We start from the raw sequence: 16,532 nt of genomic DNA on the forward strand, positions 1-16,532 counted from the left end.
ATATTTTGAAATGAGTGCTAGAGAAGAGTGCAGGATATTGGAAGTTTAGATAGAATAAGTAATTATGAAGTTCTGGATCGAACAAGGGGCAAAAGAATTACGTCTCTATTTGACTAATAGAAGAGATAACTTGAGAACACATCCTAAGGCATCAGGGAATAGTTAATTTGGTAATGGGGAGAAATGTGGGGGCATAAAAATTGTATAGGAAAACCTAGGCATGGATACAGAATCAGGTCTAGATGGACGCGGATTGTAGTACTTACTCAGAGATGAAGAGGCTTGTGTATGGTAGACTAGCGTGGAGAGCTCCATCAACCCAATCTTTGTATTGGAGACAACAACAATAACAACGAACAACAACAACAACAACATTGCCGTCTTCGCCCTTCCATCTACATCAATACTCCGCAAGACAACTGATGGTTAAATTTTGTGGTAAGTTCCCATGGGACCAAACTGCTGAGGTCTTCGGTCCCTACGCTTACACACTACTTAATCTAACTTAAACAAACTTACGCTAAGGACAACACACATACCCATGCCCGAGGGAGGACCCAAACCTCCGACGGGGGAAGCCGCGCGGACCGTGGCAAAGCGCCAGACCACCCGGCTGGGGTGCTGTGGAGGGTACTTCGGGTACCACTAAATGATTTCCCGCTTCCCTGTTCTGCTCGCGAATGGCGAATGGGAAGAATGATTGTTGGTAAACCTCTTTATTAGCTCTAATTTCTCGATTTTTTTCATCGTGGTCACTTCGTGAGACGTATGTGGCAGGAAGTAATATGTTGTCCAACTCTTCCCAGAAAGTGTCCCTCTCGAATCTTCAATAGTAAACCTCTCCGTGATGCACAACGCTTCTCTTGTAGCGTCTGCCACTCGAGTTCGCTGAGCATCTCCGTGACGCTCTCACGCCGACTAAACGATCCTGTGACGAAGAGCGCCGCTCTTCCTTGGATCTTCTCTATCTCTTCTATCAGTCCTACCTGTTAAGGGGCCAAACAAACAGTAGGCGTGAAAGCGGTCATGCAGTCGGTAGCCAGATACTTGTCTCAAGCTGGCGTCAAGTCCCCATAAGTCGGTTGTAATACTTCTTGCCACAAAGTGGCCTCAACTACGAAGGTGAGCATAAAATCGTTTTCTATAAACACGAATGATTTCCTCATAATCATAATCATCATCATCATCATCATTATCATTAGCCACAAGATAAACGCTAGATAAAGGTCTCTTGCCTACTTCTGCAGGCATTACCGTCTCGAGCCACACACATCCATGTTTCTATTACTCGTTATCTAAAAGTCATATACCAATATCCTTTAGGTTACCGTCTCGGCCTTCTCTTGTGTAAAAATAGATAAAGAAACAGGAGACTGAAATGAAAAATTGCTGCCCAAGAGAAAGAAACCGAGGGCAGACTATAAAACCATACGGCGAAAGCTTCAGGTGCAGCTGACAAGGAAGCGGTGGCCTCCGCTTGCTGTGTGGAAAATTCCTTGAAAGCTTCGCTGCGAGCCATTACCCCTGCTGCAGCTCGTGCAACTGCTACTGTGCCAATCACTTAGATGCCGATTCTGACTTCCTCCGATAACGGCTTGCTTCCACGTTGTCTCCTTAATCTCCCGTTCTGTTTTTCCGTTGCGGTGGTTTCCGGTCTTGCAATACAACGTCCTCTGCGATCGCGACTGAAAACACGAGTGTCGCTGTCACAAAGCCCGCTCTCGAAACAAAACAAATACAAGATTTTTTGCGCCAAATGGTGTAACCTATTGAAAACGATTTCTTTAGGAAGTATTATAGTCTTGTCGATGTTATAACAAACAGAGAATTTGGTTGGTTCTATGAAATGTGGATGAAGAAATTGATCGTAGCCTAGCTTAAGGAACCATCCCGGCATTCATCTACAGAGCTTCAGAAAAACCACGAAGGTTAATATGATAATGTGGTTTCAGAATGCACGAGCTGAATTGCCGGAGGAATTAATTAGTTTATGCATCATTTAACCAATGTTTCACAAAGCAGTTAACAGCAATATTTCTTTCTTCTTCATTTTGTCTTTCTAACGATATGATTCATACTTTATTTTAATTTATTCGCGACAGTAGAGCAGTGCTCTAACCTCTCAACGTCCTTTCTCAGCTCACGTGCGGACTCCGCAAAAACAGTATAGTATTCAGAGAAGTCGTGCAGCAATTCAGCTCTGCCAGTCTGAAAACACGTTAAGCTTATAACCTGATGGAGTAGAGTCTTAGACTGTCGGTTATTTTGATAAAGCATTCCTGAGAAGGGCAGTTCATTCTTTTCATTCTTCGAAACCACAGCAGCGACCTTTCCACATTCGTACAAAGTGCAATCTCGGTAGTGTTCCTGCTGTCGAAAGGACACTGAAAGCTTTGTTTGCTGACGAGGTTTCTGTCTGCCACTGTCTGGTAGTGTGGCCGAATACCTGGAAAAGAATGAACAGCTGTCCACGGCGCTGAGAGGTTTGAGCACATCTCCACAATCTCGAATGAACTGAAATAAAGTATGCATTATATCTCTAAGCAGAATAGATAGACGTGGTGGACAATATTGTTGATAAGCCTATGTGACTGATGAGAATTTTCCACATGGAGTGATACGAGGAGAAACTAAACTAGGGGTGAGATGCGATAAATGCCTCCGTGTCTAAAGAGGACAACGTGGGGTAGTGAACGGAAATATGCGGAAATTTAAGTTTATGTAAGGCTAACAGATATTTTGAATATGATAACGTTATGTACTTCCAGAATGAACATTCATGTAATTTAACTTCGCAGTAGCGTGGCTAATGAATGGATAAGTATTCCCGGCCTTCCTTTTGTGGAAGAACTTGCCATTTAGGCATTCATTATGAAGTTAACTCTGGGAACCTTACCAGGCAGGAGTAATACACTGACGGGAAAAGCGCTACATTAAAACACAAGTAACGTAGAGTAATGAAATTTCGGGAATACATTTGTGTAGGTAACATATCTAAGTGGTTAACAGAGCAAGTTCACAGATTAACGTAAGCGCGAGATAAGGCATAGCAAATGTGAAATGCTTGGATGTTAATAACCGGTGTAACCGCCAAAATGTTGAAAGCAAAAGTGCATGAATTCTGTTGTACAGGTGTCTGATGACAGTTTGTAGGATGGAGTTCCATGCCTATTGCACTTGGTCGGTCAATACAGGGACGCTTAATGCTGGTTGTGGATGACACTAGAGTTGGCGTCCGATGACGACCCATATGTGCTCCACTGGAGACAGATCTGGTGATCTAACAGGCCAAAGCAATATGTCGACATTCCGTAGAGCATGTTGGGTTACAACAGCGGTATGTGGGCGAGCGTTATCCTGTTGTAAAACACCCACTAGTTCAAATGGCTCTAAGCACTATGGGACTTAACATCTGAGGTCATCAGTCCCCTAGGCTTAGAACTACTTAAACCTAACCAACCTAAGGACACCACACACATCCATGCCCGAGGCAGGATTCGAACCTGCGACCGTAGCAGCAGCGCGGTTCCGGACTGAAGCGCCTAGAACCGCTCGGTCACAGCGGCCGGCACACCCACTGGAATGTTGTTCATGAATAGCAGTACAACAGGTCGAATTACCAGACTGACGAACAAATTTGCAACCAGGGTGCGTGGGATGACCGCGAGAACGCTCCTGCTCTCATACGAAATCGCACCCCGAGACAATAATACCAGATGTACGTCCAGTGGGTCTAGTGCGCAGACAGGTTGGTTGCAGACCGTGAACTGGTCTCCTTCTAACCAACACACGGTCATCACTGGCACCGAGGCACAACCAGCTTTCATCAGTAAAAACAATAGACCTCCACCCTACCCTCCAATGAGCTCTCCGTTGACACCACTGAAGTCGCAAATGACAGTGTTTTGGTGTCAGTAGAATGCACGCTACGAGAGGTCTGGCTCGGAGATGTCATTGAAATGACAGTTCTTTGTGTCATTGTAATGTAGAGCTGCTGCTGAAATTGCTGCCGGCCCCTCCCGCCGGAGGTTCGAGTCCTCCCTCGGACATGTGTGTGTGTCTGTGTGTGTGTGGTGTTCTTAGCATAGGTTAGTTTAAGTAGTGTGTAAGTTTAGGGCCCGATGACCTAAGCAGTTTGGTCCCTTAGGAATCCACACACATTTGAACATCAAATTGGTGCTGAAGATACAGTACGATGCGCCAGAGCCATACGCCGAACACGATGCTCTTCCATCTCGTTAGTGCCACGTGGCCGTCCGGGGCCCGGTCTTCTTGTGACCGCACATTCTAGTGTCCACTGCTGCCAACAATCATCTGCAGTGGCTACATCTCTGCCAAGTCTTGTGCAGTACCGTAGAAGGAACATCTAACTTCTCATAGCCCTATTACAAGACCTCGTTCAAACTAAGAGAGGTGTTGATAATGGCATCTTTGTCACCTTAAAGGCATTCTCGACTAACATCAACTCACAACTGCTACGGTGTGTATCTAAATCTAAAGCAAACCTGGTTTGCATCGTCACAATGGCGCTACTAGCGCCACTCTAATGCAGATGGCGCGGGGATTGAGCAAACATCATCTTTCAGACGTAGAAACACGCCTACCAACTTTCGTTTATGTCTCACAACTCTTTCTTGGTGTTGCGATTTTTTTCCGTCAGTGTAGAAGAGCTGGAGAAGATCCAACGTAGAGCAGTGCGCTTCGTCACGGCAACGTTTAGTCGGCGCGACAGCGTTACAGAGATGCTCAATGAACAGCAGTTGCAGAGACTACAAGAGAGGTGTTGAGCACCACGGAGAGGTTTATTACTTAAATTCCGAAAGAGTACGTTGCGGTAAGAGTCGGACAACACATTACTTCTCCCATATAGGCCTCGCGGAATGACCACGAAGAGAAAATGCGAGAAATTAGAGATAATACGAAGGTTTATCGACAATCATTCTTCCCACGCGCCATTCGCGATTGGAACAAGGATGTGGGGAATCCGTTAGTGGTACCAGAAGTGCCCTCCGCCATACATCGTCAGGTGACTTGCGGAGTATTGATGTGGATATAGATGTCGATGTAGAAGTTGTCTGTTTACTTCTTCGGGTGCGGACCATTACTTTTGCGTCATTTGTAGTCTTAAGAAATGCATTATTATTTAGCGTTTTGCGAGAGATCCTGAAGTAGGATTTTGCTACAGTGGTTACTGGATGTTTCGGGCATCAACATTTGGTAGGCAAGAGTATTTCTTGTAATCTGTCTTGGTGCAGTTTTACATTGTGTTCCTCAGTTATTTTTCAGCAGAAACTTACTAATATCCTTACTATTCCGTGGATAGTTTTTGGCATCTTCGACTAATTAGCTAACAATATATTTTATACGCCATGCCAGACGTGTATTAAAGCTGAAATACATATTCTTTACCGAAATTAATAATTTCTGTCTCCTATTGGTAGGGTGACACGACTGCCTGTTTATCTATTTTGCTTCAATTATATTTTCAGCTTTTTTGTGCTGTATATCCTGACGACCATGACTGCTACAACTGAGTAATGATCGAACATATCTGTCAGCTGTCTGAATGAGGACATTCTGAAATATGTCACGTCCATTCGTCGGCAATAAATATCTTAATGTATTTAAGTATTTAGCAGGTTTAGTAACGATTTATTCCATATAATTTTGAGATTAACATTTTATTACGGTTACGGAAGATGTTTTGTCTCGCTCATCACTCAGATATTGTATTTTTCGCAGTTTCTGACGGCTGTTATAAATTTCTTGCAGATAATGGTCCAAGATAAGGAAAACAACGTGATGATAATCTGCGGTTCAGGTACTACTGCGGCATGTCTGGGCGCCGAAAGATTAACCCAATCACAGTCTACCTTCTTTATTTTTTAACTTTGTGCTTTCAGTTTACACTTAGGTTTGTTCTAAGGCTCTCATTACCGACAGACTAGGCTTTTGGACAACTTTTGGTGGGGGGCGTTACGTGAGTCAGTGCTTCAAACTTTTTAATTTCTTTTAAGCTCTTCTGTGGGTGATCACCGGTAGTCTGAGAATCCGATATGTCGAGAGCATTTCTCAGAGCCTGATAAGATCGTTTTGGAGCCGCCTTCAGCAACGCTCATCCCAACATTAATAGCTTGGCTGTCCATCTTTGGAACGAGATACGTCACTGAATCTGCGTCTCAGGTATCCGACAGATTGTTGGTAGGTTTATGGAGGTATGTAGCATTAGATGTCTACGCACACAATTCACGTAAATAACGGGCCGCTGATTTGCGTGCGCGGTGATGGCGCCTGATAGCTACCCACATCGGTGCCATAGTATTTACGTCAGGCGAATTTGGTAGCCGAGATATCAACGTGAGTTCACCACGATGCTCCTCAAACCACTGTAGAACGGTTCTCGCTCCGAGACACGGACAATTGTACTGTTGAAAGATGACATCGCCGTCGGGGAAGAATCAATCATAAAGGTTCAAATGGCTCTGAGCACTATGGGACTTAACATCTGAGGTCATCAGACCCTAGAACTTAAAATACTTAAACCTAACTAACCTAAGGACATCACACATATCCATGTCCGAGGTAGGATTCGAACCTGCGACCGTAGCAGCAGTGCGGTTCCGGACTGAAGCGCCTAGAACCGCTCGGCCACAGCGGCCGGCAATCAATCATAAAGGGTGGTTCGCAGCTATCAGCGTGTCTTCGATTACTACCACAGGTTCCATGCAAACGCAGGAGAATGTCTCCCGTAGCATAACACTGCTCCCACCAGCCTCCGTCCGTGGCGCGCTGCACGTTTCGAACCGCCGTTCACCTCGATGACCAACAATCTAGTGTACCAAAAATGTGATTCACCTGAAGAGCCGCACTTTTGCACTGATCGACAGTCGAATCCCGATGGTCCCGTGCCCACTGCAATCGTAATTGACGACATGATCGGGTCAACATGTGAAAACGTAGGCGAGCTCTATGTTCAACAATGTACACCGAAAGGTGTGCTCCGAAACACTTTTGGGTGCACCAGCATTGTGCTCTTTCGGCAGAGATGCCGCAGATCACCATCTATCCTACTTTACGGAGCAGACAAGCCTTCGAGCCCCACTTTCTGTGAAGCTGCAGCCGTCCAACCATTTAGCGCCTAGTGGCAGTTGAACTGTCCTACCCCTATCCGTAGATGCTCGCGACAGTAGCATGTGAACATTCGACCAGTTTCGCCATTTTCGAGATACTCGTCCGTAGACTCTGCGTAATAATAATCTGCCGTTTGTCAAAGCCTCTAATCTCTATGGATTTCCCCATTTGCAACCCACATCTTCGCTACGATGATTTCTTGTCCTTGTCTGCTCCGCTTACATACTTTTGTTACCGTGTCACGAGCCGGCAGTGCCATCAGGGGCATCCATCTTCGCATTGGGCAGTGGTCATAATATACTGGCTTATCAGTGTATGTATTAATGTTTCAGCATACCCCTGAGATGATTAAAACAAAAAAAATGTGTACTGTGTAGCTTCCTAACACGAGTGCTATCCATAGCCACTTTTGTTGGTGCGGTCAGCTCAGTCGCTGGTGGGTTTCGTTCATCCATACGAGCAGCGGTACAAGTACAAAATGGTGTAGCACAATGGCGAGTATGAGTGAAGGGAAGCGAATGATGCCAGGTTAACTGCGTCAGTATCGAAAAATAAGACAGTCGTTATTCCGGGAGAGACGTAAACACTTTAAATGCGTCATCCATCCATTCGCCTTGACGATGTGCAGTTCGTTAGCAGTGGAAATTAATTTACATTTTCTTTGGGACCGCCGGAACAGAGGAGCTGTACGGCCATTACCTAGCACAGCCACGCGAAGTCATTAAGAAAAAAAGCTTCGGCATATTTTGGTATAATATGAATCAGATAAAATGATTTCTTTAAATGTTCAGATTAATGGCTATGCGATACAATATCATCATCTGTAGCGAGTATTTTCTTTTTCCTCTTGATCGAGCATAAATCTGTTTTGACTTACACAGGTTGAACAAGAACTTCACCGGCAAACCTTCAGAGATTGTTCAGGGATAACTTCTGAGTATTTACATGTAAGGCGCCCACGGGTTGTTGCGGCTCGTTACAGAATTACTGTATTTCGTTTAATTTATTGTCTCAGTTAGCTTTGTATTTTCATTGGTGGTGGTGGTGGTGGTTAGTTTTAACGTCCCGTCGACAACGAGGTCATTAGAGACGGAGCGCAAGCTCGGGTTATGGAAGGATTGGGAAGGAAAGCGGCCGTGCCCTTTCAAAGGAACCATCCCGGCATTTGCCTGAAACGATTTAGGGAAATCACGTATTTTCATTGCACTGAAAGTAGTAGATAACAGTGTAAATGTCGACGATCTAGTTTCCATCCGCTCATGTTACATGCTATTGTCCACAGTTATGCCATCCTTACACTCGGTGTTAAGTCTGCCCCAGGTAGCTGAGTATTCAGCGAGACAGAATGTCAATCTTAAGGGCCCCGGTCGGAGATTTTCTCCGCTCAGGGACTGGATGTTGTGTAGTCCTAATCATCATCATTTAATCCCCATTGACGCGCAAGTCGCCGAAGTGGAGTCAAATCGAAAGTCTTGCACCAAGCAAACAGTCTACGCGACGGGAGGCCATAGTCACACGACTCGATGTTAAGAAGCACAATTATAACAATGGAATAGTCGTGGTGGTCAACGACACCAATGGATTTCACCTTCTGTACACATATGAAGAACCAAGATTACGAGACTCCGGTCGAAACTCGCATTGACCTGGACGCTAGGATTATCGCAGCAGCGGAAGTACTACGCCAATTTCCTGGAATTCTTGAGTTCGTAACATAGCCGACGGTGCGTCGCTGTACACACTGCAGTGGTCGTGGTGGTCTAATTTTTGAACAATACTTGTACGCAAAACAGTTTCAAATTCCTTACGTGCTGTAATGCACACTGACTCAAGAAACTTTAACACCCTTTGATGAAAGTTTGTGTGTTCAGTCTGAGGGATGTTGCACCACTCTGTATTGTGTGTTGGACGTTTTGATTATTGCTTACTACACGCATATTCACTGTTGTGAAGAAAAATGGGTGACCGAGGTAACAAACAAAATAAATCATAATTATACTCTAAAACAAAAAGACTACTCACCATGAAGGAATTATCAGAACTGGACAGAAATCGGTAGATGCGATGACATGTACAGACAAACAAATGTCTATAATTTCAAAAAATTTGGATGATTTATTCAAGAGAAAGAACATAACAAATTGAGCAAGTCAATAACACTTTGGTCCACCTCTGGCCCTCCTGAAAGCAATTATCCGGCTTAGCATTGATTGATAGAGTTGTTGTATGTCAACTTTTGGGATATCGAGCCAAATTCTGTTCAAATCGCGCGTTAGATCGTCATAATTCCTAGATGACTGGAGAGCCCTGCCCGTAATGCTCCAAACGTTCTCAGTTGGGTAGAGATTCGGTGATCTTGCTGGCCAAGGTAGGGTTAGGCAAGCACGAAAACAAACAGTATAACTCTCGCCATGTGTGGGCGGGAATTGTCTTGTTGAAATGCAAGTCCAGAATGGTCTGCATTATGGTCAACGAAGCGGTGCGTAGAACATTGTCGATGTACAGCTGTGTTGTAGGGGTGCTGCGGGTGACAACCAAAGGGGTCAGCTATGAAAAAGAATGCCACCCCAGACCATCGCTCCTGCTTGTCGGACTGTATAGCGGGCGACAGCCAGGTTAGTATCCCCCCATTGTCCCGGATGTCTTCATACACGTCATCAGCGCTCAATTAGAAACTCATCACTGAGGACAATTCTACACCAGTCGCTCAGATTCCAGGCCGAAGACGTGTCTGGAGACGTCCCAGACAGTAGTGATATGCCAACCTTACTGTCGCCCGCCAATCATGAGTGATGGTCTGAGGTACGGTTTATTTTCATAGCAGGACCCCTTTGTCATCCGCAGCACCCTTGCAGTACAGCGGTACGTCGACGATATTCTAGACCCCGTATTGTTGCCCTTCATGGCACGCCATCCTGGACTTACATTTCAGCAAGATAATGCCCGCCCGCACATGGCGGTGGTTTATACTGCCTATCTTCGTGTTTGCCAAACGCTACCCTGGCCAGCAAGGCCACCGGATCTCTTCCCCACCGAAAACGTTTGGAGCACTATGGGCATGGCCCTTCACCCAGTTCGGGATTTCGACGATCTAACTTACCAGGCGAACATAATTTGGCTCGATATCCGTCAGGTGGACGTCCAGTAACTCAACCAATGAATGCCAATCTAAATCACTGCTTTCATAAGGACCACAGATGCACAAACTCGTTATTGACTTGCTTAGTTTGTAAAGCTCTTTCTGTTGAATAAGTCATCCAGTTTTTCTGAAATTGTAATCCTTTTTTTTGTCTGTAAATATACATCACATCTACCGATTTCCAGCAAGTTCGGATAATTTCTTCGTGTTGTGCCCCCCCCCCTTTCCCCCCCTGAAGTGTACATCATTACTTTGAGACGAGCCGCGGGAAACCGCGGGTCCCTTATACTAAAATACTCAGCAGCAATTCCTGAACAACCTCTGACAGTTTGTCGGTGGAGCTCTGATTCACCCCGTTAGGAACCTATTTGGTGTGAGTCAAAAGTAATGAAAAGTCATCCAAGGCTTCACTGTAGTGAGCAGATTCAAATGGGTGCAGCTTGTAGTAATTCTTCAGAGATGAAGACACTTATACATAACAGGCTAGCATGGAGAGCTGCATCAAAACGATCTTCAGTCTGAAGATCACAGTAGTAATATATTCGTTGGTTTCAGATCTTGATATCACAGCCTGGTAAAACTTACTGATAGATGATGTCCATTCGTCTATAATCATGAAACCATAGATAAAATTACAGCACGAATCTGATGCTATCGGACTACCTGAAACTGAAAATTTTGTCAGGCAATCCATTTCATGGACGTTAACCACTGTATACCTGAACATCTCACCAGATGACTTAATTGTAGCTCCGCCACGCAACCTCTTGGTACAGCTGAATATGGCTACTTTTAAGTGGACAATTTTAGGTACCTTGTTGTAATCCTTGTAAAATCTAAATTACAGTCAGATGGTCATGACAAAACCTAGTCACTGTGAACGAAAATATGATTTCATTTTTTTCTGAATTACTCCATGTTTATTTATACAGCCCGTCATTTCAGAAGGTACTTATCACTGGCAAATCTCGTAAGGTTTCGGAGTTTCGTCTTTGAAAGATCTATTGATGTATTAATAAAGGGTTAAGGAGTATCGTGCGAGACAGCTTAATGACTGTATTAGTTATGCTACCGGGATCAGTCACTCGGCAATAAAATCAGAACACTGTGTATTTTCTGTTATTCAAGAACTAATTAATGTAACTAGTTGACTCCTTTTCAAATGCGTGTTATATTAGAAATTAGAGGGCTGACTGTCTATGAAACGAGGCTACATCTTACAGACAGTGCATGTAAGCTCGCCTCCTCTCTCATGAATTGGGAACAATTCCAACTGCTATATCCAAGTACTTGTATCAATAGTAGTCTACATGTTAAGGCACAGTGTAGTGCTGCGGAAATTAGGAATCCCTACGAGAATTTGACATATATTCCACGTATACTAATAACAAGACGCAATTTTAATCGTGAAACAGACAGGCAGCGAGCGATTGGTGAACACAGCATAACCCATTGTTTACATTCGATACAGAGGAGACAGTGAGCCGAATCCGGTAGCAAATGACTGAAAGAACACAATTTTTAGGTCACCATTCTTAATCTTTTTGAATGCATAACTTTTCAAAAAGAATATTTTTGCACCTACATAATGTATCATAATTATATACGCAATAACTTAAAGAATATGAACAACTTTAGGTGTCGTTACATTCGAATAAACGCTGATGTGACGTTACCTTTATTTCCCCCTAAGGAAATCAGCGTGAATTCCCGGAAGGAAAATAAGTACTACGTGGGTTCAGCGACTTTCATAATAATACATTGTGATATTAAGCATATTAGACAGCTAATTCTCACAGTTCTATCGGAAGAAATTGCACATTTTTACGGTGATGAAGTTCGCACCTTAAACTATTGCACACAGCTACTTTTCTTTATAAAACAAACAATCATTACTCACCAATTATCTGTTTGTTTGTAAAGAAAGACAAGCGAATGCCTGAATTAAAAATAATGGGAAATAACTTTCAAGTAAGTTATTGATTTTGTCAATAACTAGTAACAAAGTACGCAGAAATTAGACATTCTATCCACTGATGACTCGCAACAACAACAATGATTTCGTCAACGAAATTGTGCTCTTACCTACCTGTCAAAGGATCTGAAGCCTCGGCGTAACTAGGAAAGCAGGGAGTGCCTCAGATTGATCCGGTAACCCGACTGCAGCTGAGTCGAAGAGCCAACTGTCAGATGCGTTAAAAGGCGCGCGCATGTAGCTACACACGTAGTTTATAAGGCGGCCAGTAGATGACGTCCATGTACACGTGATGCGACGCAGCTCTACTTGCCGCTGTCACCGCTAGATTGCGTGTACTGCACGTTCCTCTTCTCAACGGCAGGTGGCAACTGCGTGCAAGCAGGGGCGTTATTGCGTGACGGAGGCACTAGTTTGAATCGAGTCGTGTGTGAGCTACTACACAGTTTATATCAGGATATCTATTTCTTCTGGAAATAATAGAAAACAAATATTTTTAACCGCTAATTAAAGATAAAATTTTTGTGTAATAATTCGTTCAAGTGTATAGGATTATTGTCTCTCTTACATCTTTTTGTGTGTTACTGGCATTGTGTGAAATCTCGGTATTCTATAGAATGAATGCCTGATAGTTTTACGTAAACTATGAAATATATTTTTTTTCTGAAAATGTTACACACTTTTCCTAGGAATTCTATACAATTCCTAGGAATATACAGAATGACCAGTACCATTTACGGGAAGTATTAAAACGACACAAAACGAGAAGCCTTGATTAATTATTGCACGCATTTGAAACTAAAAGAACAAAATTACGAAATAAAGCATAGGATACTCACTTTTCTTCTTCACAAAAAACACTTTACGTTCTGGAAATTTGATCTTGCACATACATTTCACGACTTAAAAACGAATGTCGGCAGAATACTGATACCGGTAAAACACAAAGCAGAACAGGCATGATCCACTTGTTGCATCACGGAAGCTAGAGTGACAATTTGAATTTGCACTTAATTTTCTTTTTGACACAAAGGCACCTCATATTTTGGCATTTCGTGTTGCACGTACACCTGATGAATCCTTGGCTGCTTCGTGTGGACTGAGAAGAAAATGCAGATCGGGGGCGAATCTCTTGTTGAGGAACGTCTTTAGTTCTCATTAAGTTCTTTCGACATACGGCGAATTCTGATCTTGCGTTGAGGTGCTTGAAGATTCCTCCTGTAGTTTCAAGTCGGTGAAAGCCATCTTCCCTCACGTTCAGGACAACACCTAACAGACTGTGTGAGTCCTTAGTCGACATCGGGAGTAGGAACTCGCGCAGTAGTGCCGAAAGGCACAGGATGAATTTTCATTTTTTTGGCTTGAATTTCGAAGTCCAATTTCGACTAATTTTTCTTTGGATATCTTTCTCAATATTAAAGCAAACACTGCATAAAGTGCTAACCCCACAACCTTCTACTTCGTCGCCGTCATTGTCGTTAGGACAATGTCCACAGATTGCATGGTGTTTCAGCCACACTTTTGAAATGTATGAACACCGCTGGTTTCTTTTAAGCAGACGCAGCAGATATCAGAGAAAGAAGGATTTTCAGTAATCACGGAAATCGAAAGCTCTTCGATAAGCATGGCTACATGATTGTTTTGGTTTCCTCCCTCAGGGATTGCATTCGTATCTGTCTCCTGTCGGGAGCTGTGGATCCTGCATTGATACATTGCGTCTCTCTTTTTGATATAGTGTTGTTCGTACCTCTATTAATTTTTCAGCTCTTCCTCAGTCTCTACGTCTTGCAAAACGTCGTCAGCCAGGGACGACGTCGAGAGAGCTACTCTGGCTTTGCAAACGGAAAGAGCTTCGTATGGTACCTGTTAATCCCAGTACGAAAAGCTCTGTTTTTCGTAAGTTGAGCGAACCGCAGGCCGCCACTCCAGCGGCTAGTTTTTTCATCTTACATCCAAGCACACAGCATATTTTCAGTGCCCTGATTTGCCTTCCTACGCTTCCTTGACTTTGCGAGTCGCGCGGCTTACCATGGGCGATCTTCAAGGTGGGCCAATGCACCTTCAGGCTGCTTACCACATTGTTTGCAAATTCCCTGCCGTTATCGGACTATAGAATCGCTGAAGCTCCAAGTAACGTAAATATGTCGATGAGGTTGTAGGTTACTTCTTCCTCTCTCTTTGATTTCAGAGCTACAGACTTAGTGGATTATCTTGATAGAGCGTTATAAAGTTGAACTTTCTATCAGGATGGGACTTTAAATCGATGAGACCGACCTCACAAAGGGAATTGAATTCCGAAAAAATCTGTTGGCTTTACCACAAAACCTTTTTGAACACCTTTTTGCTGCTTCTGGCAACACTCACAGAGGTGAATGTTCAGCTCAATATCATGACGGGTAATACCCTTATACCTGAGTGAAAATTATTTCAGCATCCTGTCCCGCCCTTCCATGACCGATAGCCAAATGGACCTTACGGAGTATGTCAAAGAACTCGGTGCTGCGACATAAACATAGCACTGGTGCACATCTTTAACAGGATAGTCAACTTAGTCTTATTCTCGACCACCATTACGATAGTGTTTCAGCAGCCAATATTCATGTAGTTCCTTGTTCATGATCGTCTTAGCTTTTTTCACATCGTTGACTAGCTTTTGGTAAGTGGTTTCGGTTAGGAAAGCACAGTTTTTAGCGGCACTGGCTCTTACTTGAGGTAATTCATCCCAGAACCGTCGTTTCATGTCAGCAAGGAGTGATTCCTGTCTTAGCACTACACTCCCTTCCAACATGTTGATAAAAGAACAACGAGAAAGGATGACGGGAGAGCGTTTGTGGAACTTCAGCCGGATGCGATACATAGTGAACTGTTATGGTGATATCCGTGGCGTGACAGTTTACCGTTGTACAACAATACGCTGTCTTCGCAACCATTAAACAAATATCTAAACGCCACGGCAAACAGTGGTGGCGGGCAAAAATGGGGGGATTAGGTGTGTTATATATTTTACCAGCAGACAATCCGGGAAAGTATACAATGCCTAGGCGATGCATAAAATATCAAACGTTTCATACTTTGACATTCGTTTTTAGACATTCTATACATTATCTAGGCATCCTGTAGAACACCGTATTTCACACAATGCCAGTAACATATTCATAGATACAGAGATATATTGGACGAGTCAGATCATACAATGTAATGGGTACAAGTTTCCTGAAGATCTTACGAATTCCTTTTTCGAATAGCGAATAGTGAAAATCAAACAATGCTATAATTTTGATCAAATGCCTGAGGTGAACATCATAATATATTAATAATTTTTGCACAACAATATTTTTGTCAAGTGAGTAGGGTTGCGTATGTCACCACTTTGCAGCTTGTACACATAGGAAAAAAATTACTTTCGCTGATACTAAAACAAGAAAATTTACAATATATGAATTATCAGGAGTGTATGTGGATATTATCTGTAAAACTTTGTTTTGTATTAAATAGGAAAGCTTCTTTAAGCTGCATAGTACTTGCTTTCTGTGAACTGAAGAATATAACTAGAACAAAGCCTTAACAATTACATTGTAAAGGAAAATAATGTAGGGAGCCTATGATATAGGCTACTAGTACTACTACAACAACAGTTATTACTACTAAGAGTAGCAAATGATGTTACCGTTATTTTAAAGATCAGGTAGCGTCCAGGAAGTTGCAGGTAAGTTGAAGGAAAATAAAGACGCTTAAAGGTGGGCAATGCCCATTACTCCTGAGAATACAACCGTTAAGTAAAAGATCGACAGGATGGCACACCATTTCATTACAGAAGCTTACAATATGCTACCAGTGCCCTCTAACGGCCAGTTAAAAAAAAACTCTACGTTCATTTCACCAAAAAACCTCTGTCGGGGAGTACGCCTACTGATGTGTAGTAGAAGTGTGTCAGACCGACTAAAAGTCAAAGAAAGGAAACTTCTAAGAAGAGTATTGCACTACATTTGAGAAAGAATGAAAGGAAAGGGATTAATGTCGTTGGAGACGGCTGAGAGCATGTCCTTTTCAAATGGGCGACATCTGCTGTCATCTTTCTCGTTTTAGGAAAATCGCGGGAAACCTACTCGTGGATGACAGAGAATGTCACACAGTTCCTCTCAAAAGCAAGTCTTCCAATAATCGTACGGACGCTGAAATTCTAGATATAGATGTAAGTGACCGCGAAACAGAAAATCAGATGCAATCGCTTAATAGTGGAAAGGCATCTGGACCGGATGAGATACCTTTGAGATTTTACAGAGAATA

The 16,532-nt window shown here is 43.2% G+C and overlaps 1 protein-coding gene across 7 annotated transcripts in view; it reads right to left on the bottom strand.

The window, feature by feature from the left end:
- The window catches only part of LOC126297677 (uncharacterized), a 216,141-nt gene extending 203,637 nt beyond the window's left edge, over nucleotides 1-12,504 (bottom strand). The window contains exon 1 of one of the 7 annotated variants that reach the window (XM_049988783.1): nucleotides 12,360-12,504. The gene's annotated coding sequence lies outside the window, so the exon portion shown is untranslated. Of the gene's footprint in view, nucleotides 1-12,355 lie in introns of all 7 variants that reach the window. The other 6 variants (XM_049988784.1, XM_049988785.1, XM_049988786.1 and 3 more) reach the window with 6 other exon arrangements.
- Between the last annotated feature and the right edge of the window lie 4,028 nt (nucleotides 12,505-16,532).

Source organism: Schistocerca gregaria, chromosome X (assembly GCF_023897955.1).
Source record: "Schistocerca gregaria isolate iqSchGreg1 chromosome X, iqSchGreg1.2, whole genome shotgun sequence".
NCBI lineage: Eukaryota > Metazoa > Arthropoda > Insecta > Orthoptera > Acrididae > Schistocerca > Schistocerca gregaria.